We start from the raw sequence: 10904 nt of genomic DNA, 5'->3' as shown, positions 1-10904 counted from the left end.
TCATTTCTCGCGGTAGGCCGACGCTTTCACCCTTTAGGGCCCGCACGTGATTAAACAGAAGCGCCACTCGAGCGAGGCGCCTCGGTCCGCAGGCATGTAACCGGGACGTCCTTGCCCCATCGTGACAGCGCCCGCCGCAGGCGACCACGCTGTCGGAGCCACGCTCTCACCCGCGCGATGCCAGCCCGTAGGCGTCGGCAGTGGGCGCTGCCCGCTGTCGATGCAGCGCACACCGTTCGCCGGAGTACGTCGGCGGCGTCTCGCGAGACACGCGGGCCATCTGCGCGCGTTTTGGTCATTGGGGTGCGCTGACCGGCCTCTGCACGACCGCGAGTGCGACAGACTCCGAGCTCCGTTGTTGGGATACCGAGTGCTGCTGGGAATACGCGACGCCGCTGCGGTTCCTCCTTGCACGGCTACAACGTGAGTACGCGCATAGCGCAGCTTGTGGCCGGTGCTGTCGGCGTGATTTCTTGGACTGCTCCCTCTGAGTGGTCGGCCGATGTGGTGTATTTGGCCCACTAGCATCTTGCCGCAGCTCTACAGATGACTTCGGTGCTTAAAGCTTGTTTTTGGCCTCGAGGCATTGTACTCTAAATAATGACAATAAGAAGCGCAATCGCGACCCGCTTTTTCCTTCCTCTTTGGTCGCAGTGAAATAGCCCTGCGTGAAATAGCTTCTCCTTTGGCGGGCTTATCAACTCTACAGACGCTATACCGTTATATTGCCACTATGGAGTGAAATCTTTATATGTTCAACCGCTTTTTTTTTTTTCTCTCTTCGTTGGAAAATCCGAACATTTAACACCTTCTCAACATTGAGAGGCGTTATGGCCTCTGAACACTGCGCGAACACACGTTGATGTGTGGGTTACACGCGGACACATTATGACGCTGCAATTATTTTTATGCCCGATTAATTTTGAGACGTTGCTTATAAATTGTATGCCTCTCTTCTTCCCGCTAACTAACTGCGCACGTTAGACCTTGAAATGGCTAAGTATAAAACAGCTGAGTGAGTGGTTACGCAATGCGAATGTTTACGTACAGGAAGTTCCTTTTATGGCGCCTAAAAAGCAACTACCAAAACAGAAAATATTAGAGGGTCTATTAGATGTCTATTAAAAAGAGAGTGGAGAAAGCCTACCCTTCCTCTCCTATCATTTGCCTCTCATCGTTTGCCTCTTATTGGCGTACGTTGCAGCGCTACGTGTAATTATAACTGGTTTACAGATAGGAAAGACGCACTACCTGTCACGCTTTCTCCGGCAGGTGAGCTCGAACGGTGCACCATCGCTCATGTCGCGTGGCGTTCCTTGGCGCGCATTCAAGTGTGGGATTACAGATGGCAGGAACGCTAGACAAGAAGACATATCGCGGAATATGACAGAGTGCCCCGCCGGGGTGGTGCAGTGGTAAGACGCCCGACTACTGTGCCGGAGTTCCCGGGATCGTATCCCGGCCTCGGCGTTTCGATGGAGGCGAAACGAAGTGGCGTCCGTGTGCTGTGCGATGTCAGCGCACGTTAAAGATCCCCAGGTGGTCGAAATTACTCCGTACCCCTCCACTACGGCCCCCCTTTCTCTCTATCCACCTTCACTCCCACCTTCATCCCTTCCCTTACGGCGCGGTTCAGGTGTCCACAGAGCAAGTGCGACAGATACTGTGCCTTTCCCTTCCTATGAACCAACCAACCAACCAATATGACAGATCTCGCGAGATATCGTTCCGAGATATCGTTCCATGAGCCTAAAAAGGATTTCGCCTTAAAAGGGACATTCTCTGCGAATCCCACACCTGTCAAGTGCTGTGAGAGGTACGACCTATATGCTCGTACCTCTGGTCTGAGCTCCAACACTGTTCCAAAGGGTGCAATTCACGGCGTCTCGTCCCAGGCAGCACTGCGTTCACTCACTACAGCACTATCGTGTAGTTTCCTGTCACTAAACTCTCTCTCACGTGGATTTACTGCGCGAGTTTGTTTGCAGAGTCGGTTTGTCCTCCGATCTGTGCTTTCACTGCTGCCGTAGAAGGGATCGTGAGTCGAGATAACAATGCTGGGCCACGCAAAAGACGCAAGCGAGGTAACGCTATCCCAATTAAAATAAATATCAGGAAATAGCCGCGCGCAAGGCGTGTAATGCGAAGGCAGCACAACCGATTGGAGGTAAGAGCTGACGACTGGATTCGTGTGGACAACAGTTTATAGCATTGAGCCTGGGAGAGTAAGATCGGGAGGTTGAGATTAGCAAGTTTGCGGGATAACGCAGCAGTAGCTGGCGCAGGACAGGGTTAGCCGGTAAGGAGACCTTTGTCTGGCAGTGGACATAGGTAGGATGAGGATGATGGGGATGATAGTGATGATAATGATAATAAGTAATGTTGAAACAGCCAGTCCTTCGCGATCGTACAGCGAACAGGCGCGCCAGTTCCGCTCGTCTTGTAGAGCGGGTCCCACGAGAGGCTTCTTGTAGGGCGAACGACGTCGCCTCCGCAGAGTGTCTGTCCGCTTGGAGTGGCGCTTTATTAAAGTTTGAGGGGGGAGGGGGGGGGGGTGTTCTGAAGGAGGAGGGGCGAAAAGTCTTTATAGTTTTTTCTGCGCCTCTTAGGTTGTGGTACGCATGCATTCATCAAAACATTGCGACAGTAGTATTGGGTGCATCGAAGGGCGACATGCTACGAGACACGGGACACGCGACAGGCAATCAGTCTTCGCGTACTGCTTATTCCGAGGTCGACCGAGTACGGACGTTGCTGCTTGCGCAGAACGATGATGGTTATCGCGTGAAGACGTAATGAATCGGCAGTTTTTACTGCTGTGGTTTAGTTTGGTTTGTGGGGTTTAACTTGCCAAAGCGACTCAGGCTATGAAAGACACCATAGTGGAGGGCTCCGGATATTTCGATCACTTAGGGTTCTTTAACTTGCACTGACAAAGCGCATGGGCGGGCGCCTTGCCTTTCGCCTCCATCGAAAAGCGACCGCCGCGGCTGGGATTCGATCCCGCATTCTTGAGCACAGTGGTCGAGCTCCCTAACCGCTGTACCACCATGACGAGGCCTTACAGCTGTCAGTTGCCGGTGCAGTGTAAGTATTCAAAAGGGGTTTCACTGAGTGCTTTAACAGGGAATATAACCCTCCGTAAGCTGCACGGCGAATAACACCAGAACACAGCTGGTCTAGGCACACACAAGTGAGCTCAAGCAGCGCAGCGGCACTTCGTCCTTTTCATCATTTTAGGAAACGTAGCGAAAAGAAGACAAGGACAGAAACGAAGGAAACACACACGAGCGCTCGTGTGTGTTTCCTTCTTTTTTGTCCTTGTCTTCTTTGCGCTACGTTTCCTAAAATGCGAATGCACCAACTCGCCCAATTTACCATTCTTGTGCAGTGTCCTTTTCATCCTCGTCTTCCTGATATATTTTCATAGTTCACTACAGTTTGTTATTTATTTTTCGTGCCATTGAATCTAATATTCACTACGGGGAAACGTGTAGCGTACTGAAAGCTTTAAAGGCATTCGAATATTTTCGGTCGTAAGAAGAGCATACGTCAACGATAAAATTCTTTTTAAGGTTATAGCAAAAAAATGATTGTATGTTGGTTTAAAGAACGCATTTACGATGAACGTGCACAACATGGCCTTCTCAAGTACGTTGCCATTTCTGGGGTGATATCTCGCTTGACCAGTGGAAAAGGAGAGAGCGAAAAAGAAAAAAAAGTGCGCTTATAGCAAATTCAGAGAGAGAGAGAGAGAGAGAGAGAGAGAGGGGAAACTTTATTTGTTTAACGGAATAGCGTGGGTGGTTTCCTCAGTTCAGGATACTATTGGCTTTGGCTGCCTCCCGGGCCCTGGTGAGCAGGCTGCGCTGCTCGGAGAGACCCGTGTGGGCCAGCTCTGCCCACACGGGTCAGAAAACACAGTTGGACGAATCAAAGCACCACGAAAAGGACAAGAGATTCGATTGTCATCCCTTTCAATGGCTGAGGCTCATATTTATGAAAACGACAAATAAACGTCATTTGTGCTTTTCATTCGTATTAGTTCGCCTGGCTTACTTTCCCAGGAGGGATTTCACGCCAACTTACTAGAGTTTTCGGCTGCTACTTTTGTTTTCGGACATTATCCGGCGCTGCTACTTTGAAATCGCTTTTACCCTTGAGGAAGGCAAGCCGCCCTTTTTAACCGTCCGGTATTTCCTCATACAGCAGAAGGAAGTGGCCCTCGATACACATGTTCGAACTACACAGCTTATTTTCGAGTCGTGGGCTGCACCGCTCACTACCAATAACAGGGGCTCGTTGTGTTTCGGGTGTGAAAAACGCCGGCGGGTCGAGAAAATCAGCGCGGTTCTCACAGATGTGTGTCGCGCCCATACCTGCGCAAGAGCTCAGGTGACCTTCGATTCCTCGAGCGTGCGCCCGCTTCCGCGATTAAAGCAGAGCCGGTCGCGCACTCATATGCGACACCCGTACAGCGAAGCGGCGGCGTCGCATTCGGCGTCAGTCTCGTTGCGTTGTAGTAAAGGCCTCCTTCTTGTTCCGCCTGAATACGCTGGGCAGCAAAGAAGGAGTACACCGGCTTAAATACTCCTTTTTGGCACTTCTTTTCCGCACAAAACTGCTCGAGCTGTGAGAGATGCCGTAGTGGAGGGCACCGGATTCATTTCTGCAAACATCGGGACTTCTAAAGCGCACAGACGTTGCAATACATTCATGGGGTATTTTGCATTTTTCTGCCACCTATGCGACTATCGTGGCAGGGATTCGATTCCGCTTCTTTGGGCTCAGCAGCCAACCACCTCGGCCACTGGTAAACGTGCACGGCCGGTAACGTATATGTACTGCTATGGTGCCTAGAAATACTCTATTGCTCTCTTCGGTAATATCTATAAGCTGCTACATTAGGAGATATGAAGCGTGTAGAGTGGGTGAGAGAAATAACTCAAGTTACCGACATTCTTGTGGAAATTAAGAAGAAGAAATGGGCATGACCAGGACATGTAGTGCGAAGAGAGGATAACCGATGGTCGCGTAGGGTAACAAACTGGATTCCAAGGGAAGGAAAGCGTAGCAGGGGGGCAGAACGTTGGGTTCCCGGATGAGGTTAAGAATTTCGCAGAGGTCAAGTGGATGCAGCTAGCACAGAACCGGGTTAAGTGGAGAAATATGGGAGAGGCCTTCGCCCTGCAGTGGGTGTAGTCAGACTGATGATGATGATGATGATAATGAATCGTGACATGAAACTAAAATATCTTATCTGTATCACATTTCAAGCACCGAGCCCGCCGTCAGAAATGGATATATTGATATTTACACAATATTTACAATATTAACAATATTTGCTTACCTCTTTCGGTACATCACTACCTATTGTGAACAGACTGTTTAATAGTCAATTTGTTTCGGTCGTATGAAATCTTACTCGTACCAAAAGTTTCTGAGCGTTCAGGTCCGCCCTCTCAAAAATATTCAGCACATAATGCCCTTTCCTGCAGAGTGTCCTGCACTGACTGACATCCCAAATTGTTCCCAACCCAAACATTCGAATGCCGGTTGTAAATACACGGTTTCGGTTCTTAACTTTGAAGTGCGTGTAGAAATGTTCACGAACTGTGAAGAGGCTAACAAAGAGGGTTCTACTTAAGTTGAGGACAACGCACAGAGCTACGGAACGAAAAGTGGTAGGTGTAATGTTAAGAGATAGTGTGCAGGTCAGAGAAATAACTCAAGTTACTGAAATTCTAGTGGAAACCAAGAAGAAGAAATGGGCATGGGCAGGACATGCAGTGCGAAGAGAGGATAACCGATAGTCGCTTAGGGTAACAAACTGGATTCCAAGGGGAGGAAAGCATAGCAGGGGACGGCAGAAAGTTAAGTCGGCGGCTGAGGGCAAGAAGTTCGCAGGGGTAAAGTGGATGCAGCTAGTACAGGGCTGGGTTAATTGGAGGAATATGGGAGAGGCGTTCACCCTGCAGTGGGTATAGCCAGGATGATGATGATCATGATGATCATGATGATGACAAACGCGCATAAAATTCTATTAGCCGGAGATGAAAGACGTCATTCGGCTGGAACGCGAAACAAAAGAAAAGGAAATTAGAGATAGACGGGTAACAAAGGTAAACTATGCGAGTTATATGTTGTTGTTGCGACTGTAAGAATAAGGAAAACAAAATGCACGGTCCTGCTACTGGCTCTTTAGCTGAGCCACCTCCACTGCCTCATACGGACAGAAAGGAAAATAGAGAATAATAATAATAACCTTCATTCAGTATAGTTAAAACAACACTCACAAACGGAAGCGCCGAAGCCACAATTGAGCTTGTGCGGCGACAACCGGCAGCCGCGGCAATCTTCGTGCTACATTACAGCTCCATCAGTGGCCAAAAAAAAAAAAAAAAAAAAGAAAAGAAAAAAGGAGAAGAAACATTTGGGACAACACATTATCAAAAATGCACCGATAACATCAGTACGTTTCTCTTACGCTTATCGGTACTACGCAGTATAGGTTCTCTTACGCTTGAACAGCAACTCTCAGTCTTTTGCGGGTGGTCAAAGAAAAGACATCGTCCGGTAGTTCGTTGAAGATAGCAGGAACTTAATAGAGTCTTGTTGCTTTACCGTAGTGAGTGCGCACTCTCGGTTTAAGATAACGAGGAACATGTCTCAACGGTACCAGTTTCGTGTTTATGTGCCTGTATGCACTGCTCCAAAAATATTTTAGTACTACAATTTGCTTAAAAAGATTGTCAAAAGAATGCAAACCGGCTGTTCTAATGACACTGCGGGGCAAATTCTCCTGTGACCTGTAGAGGACGCTAGCAGCTATGTTTTTCAAAATCCTATTATTTCGACATTTCCATGTGAAAGAGCCATTAAAAAAAATCCAACACATACCGTATCTTAAAACACTATACCCCAGAGGCTAGGCGATTAGTTTTGTGATAGAAAAAGGCATCGTTGTTTTCAATTTAAACAACAAATCTGCAACACTTCCAAGTTTCTTACAAATGTGGGTCAACTGAGTATTCCATGTCCGATCACTGTCTATGTGCACACCAAGATACTAAACCGACGGAACGCTAGCTATAGTTTGACAGAACACACAGAGCAATATGAGTGGTATAAATATATGGAACCTACACTTTTTGTGCGGGTTACGAAAACAGACAAGCCTGGATTTGGTGCTATTTATTTGCATTAAGTTTGAGGCAAACCAATCACTAACTTTAATAGCCTCCTCCTGAAGGTTAGCCAGGGCACATGAAAACTCAGGGTTGCTTGATACTAGTAAAGTGTCATCGGCGTAAAGGAAAAGGGTGGATGCTTTCACCAAGCCACTCGAGTGCCTCTCCCACAAGCCTCTCATTTAATCCCCGCTCCGCTCTCCCAATCTTGGCATCTGTCGTAAGGAAAAGTGCAAGTGTCCCGCTTCCCATATGCACAATTACTCCCTCCCTCATAACTAATGAGAATTGAGAAGGTGTCCCTTACAAAGATTAGAGCTGGGCTTCCCTTGTTGCGTCGGTGACGTGCTGATGCGGCTCTCAAGAGGATGCAGTGCCGAGCACGTGCCCTAAATGTCAAAGAACATCCGCCAAGGTGGATCTTCGCCACCTTTTATGGACACGCCCAGGAATGTAGCCGTCAAGGATAAGACGGCTATAATAAGTTGGACTGTCGGGCTACAAAGGAGGAAGACCTATATACACCTGTGGCCAATGGACAATATTAAGAGCCGGAGCTTGCTCCAGTTTCTTGAAGTAAATAGACTGCATGACTTACTTTAAGTCAAGAAACAGCCTCATTCTATGGTGCATGGCACGTCTTCCACTTAAAAAAAAGCCGGTTCCGATGACAAAAGGGTCTAATGGGGGATTGCCTCCTGTAATGAACTCGTTGGCTTCTATCGGTCGTGCTGTTTCTCTACCATCACGTTATTTCAGTGGTATACCACACGTATCGGTGTCATTTCGCTGATATGTAAACACAGGAAATCAATGGTTATTGGCAGTTACGACGAGCTATAGGCGGCTGCGCAGTCGAACCAAATGGCGCCCGTAGGAAGGTCTCTGTCTGCGATTAGTCTGTGAGCAATAATATTTCTTGATTGCACGATTGAATCGCGCCTTTTAAGGAACGTGATCGCCGAGTTTTATTTAAGCGCTTTGTATTAGACGATGAAAACAAACAATGAAAAACTGGAGATCGTCGGCCTGCGTAGCAAATGCCCGCTCTGAAAACAAAGCCAAGCAAGATCACCGCCTGACTCCAGGTCGATTCGAGCGATGTCACGATGGTCAGCACTGACTGTCCCCAGCACGTCGGGAAAGTCAGAAAAAATGCGAGCATGTCTCGGGCTTATTGTTGCATTGGTGCAGGTATAAGCAAGGCTTTGCGAAGTCATAGAAGTCATAAGATGGTTCGATGGCTTCACTTTTAACTGTAGTCTGCTTCGATTTCGAATTAGCAAGCCCAAGGTCGGTACCTATTTCGGCTTTCACTTGCCGGTAATCAACTTTCGATGCCTGAAACGGGGTAAGTTGAGTTTACCGATGGACTAAACTTACCCTTCACAGGCTTGGTGACTCAACCTGCCAGGTCGCTTTGTTTTGCTTGCTCGTTGAGTCCTGTATTTTCAAAAGCGCTCGTCTGTTATCCCTCTTCCCTCATGATTTCGTTCTTTTATATTGAAGACCGTGAAACAGAAGTCTCTAAATTACAAGTACCTGCGCGGAAGCACGAAGTGCAGAAAAAAAATTAAATTGCGACACTAACTGCAGCTTTGTTGCATCACTGCAACAATTAAATTAACCAGTCATGATTATTTGAAATGAAACAAAACTATAACGGCGCCTAGTTCTTAATAGCGAGAAAGAGGTGCTCTCCCTGAAAACGCCGCGAACTTGTGAGCGTTGACGTTGAAACTGTGGATTGCCTATTCACAATTTCTGCCACGAAAGCTATATTCTCTTTTGTCTGCTGACCGCGGGAAAGCAGTGTAATGATATTGCCTTTTTTTTTTCAATCTCGTTGATATAAAATAACTGCTGTAGTTTAACCGCGCTAAACCCAAATGAAGCTAAAGCAGTTCGTTAGGCTTGGTTACGTTTTTTTGTTACTCGTCATTATCATCACTATCGATACTGTCGTCATTATCACCTAAATTCACCGCTATTGTCATCGCCACTACCATCAGTATCATTATTACTAACTGCAGTGCCATTATTGTCGCTACTATCATCATCATCGTCGTGATCAGTAACTGCATCTTTATTGTTGTCATTACTACCTCCGTCCGTCACACTATGCAAGAAGAATCACGATCTCTTTCCCACGAGCGCTGCGTGAAGTACTGGTTTGCGCACTCGACTGGAGATTGGAGGGATGGTGGTTCGTTTCCAGGTGGAGAAAGTTCGAAGGCGAAAGCCTTTCCAGGCTCACAGTGAGTTTCCCGCGTCTGCGAGATTCCGCGAGATGTGTCAGCGAGGCGCCACAATAAGTTCTCACGTCAACTAATTTACCCGGTAAGGACGTCGCAATAGGTTATGACGACGGTGCCAAACAAAAAGAAAGGAATGATATTATAACGCGTACACGAACAAGCAAGTTGGAGTTTTTCTGCTTTTTTTTTCTTTGTCATTATGGTCTTTGTTTACAGCCACACTTCTAGTCAAAGGTCAAGGTGATGAACACCAAATGGGTGGCGCATGACCTCGCTTATAGCCACATTTTGTCATCTGGCTCACTGAATGCCAAACGTGATCCGTTGCTCGCCTTGGCCCGAGCCTGGGTGGTGAAGCTTTCGCTTCAAAAAGCTACACAGCAGTGCAAGTTCCAAAGCGCAGCTCTACTCTTCGCACAGCAACTTCCAAGGTCATTCACTCGCGCGTTTACACAATGGCGAGCTCTCGTGCTGACACCACTGCACCCCTCGTTCGTAGGACTACGGAGGGCCACCTAGCGATCGTCCCGATCCTGGACATGGCTGTCCGCTATGATACTACGCGACTAGGCGGGGGTTTAACAGTTAACTTGATTGTTCAGTCTTGCTACGGATTAGATGCCTTATGGTCCGAGCACGTCAACGCTTCGGCGGAGGCGTTTTGATTGATTGATTGATTGATTGATTGATTGATTGATTGATTGATTGATTGATTTTACCACGACTCTCCCGGGTGAACCTCCGAAAGCCCTTGCTACGAAGCAACAGTAGCACACACGACACTTATCTGCCTTACGAGTTCTCCGTCGATGAGATCGCGGAACGGCCGCAGTGCTGAGTCGATGGCTTGAAGATTTCCGATATCTTTATTTACCAATTATGGCAGGATCGTCTGAAAACGGCGGTTAAGCACTCGCAAAGGAGTGAGTTCTAAGCACCGCCGATCCTGAAATTGCCGTGCTAGTTTCTTGAGCGCTTCCAATAGCTTCGGGCTGCACTAATCTTTGTTGCGTGGCCGAGAGGCAGAATTGAAACATTACGGTGTTTTGATCTAGGATATTATGCGAGCACGCCGGCCCGTCTCATAACTTGATCACTGAGTGATAAACATACTTCGATGCCCATGCTGTCAGACAGATTGTTTCAAACACATTACTTACCAGTTGTTCGTACTTCGCTCGTGCACCACAGAAATTCGTTTTTGACGTAGGTCATCATTCTTAGCGCCTGAGACAAAGCTATGCAGATTCACAGCGGCAGAGCTATCGATGCACGTCGTGACCGTCGCACACACCGCTAAAAATCCAGCCGGTTTTTTTTTTCTTTTTTTTTTCATCTGATCGTTATTGCATGACTGCTGGCACTTGCAGGCACTCATAAAGAATACAACGTTCGACTGTTGCACATGGCACAAATGCACCTTGTTGCGTGTAAGCAGCTCAGAGATGGCACCTGG

The 10904-nt window shown here is 47.7% G+C and overlaps 1 protein-coding gene across 1 annotated transcript in view; it reads left to right on the top strand.

Moving 5' to 3' along the window:
- The first annotated feature begins 230 nt into the window (after positions 1–230).
- Positions 231–10904, top strand: part of LOC146178883 (uncharacterized) — a 168116-nt gene continuing 157442 nt past the window's right edge. The window contains exon 1 of the mRNA XM_084578616.1: positions 231–423. The gene's annotated coding sequence lies outside the window, so the exon portion shown is untranslated. The remainder of the gene's footprint in view (positions 424–10904) is intronic.

Source organism: Amblyomma maculatum, chromosome 9 (assembly GCF_055883805.1).
Source record: "Amblyomma maculatum isolate TAMU_Amacu chromosome 9, ASM5588380v1, whole genome shotgun sequence".
NCBI classification, from domain to species: Eukaryota; Metazoa; Arthropoda; class Arachnida; order Ixodida; family Ixodidae; genus Amblyomma; species Amblyomma maculatum.
The sequence above is the reverse complement of the archived record's forward strand: the minus strand, read 5'-3'. Positions and strand labels throughout refer to the sequence as shown.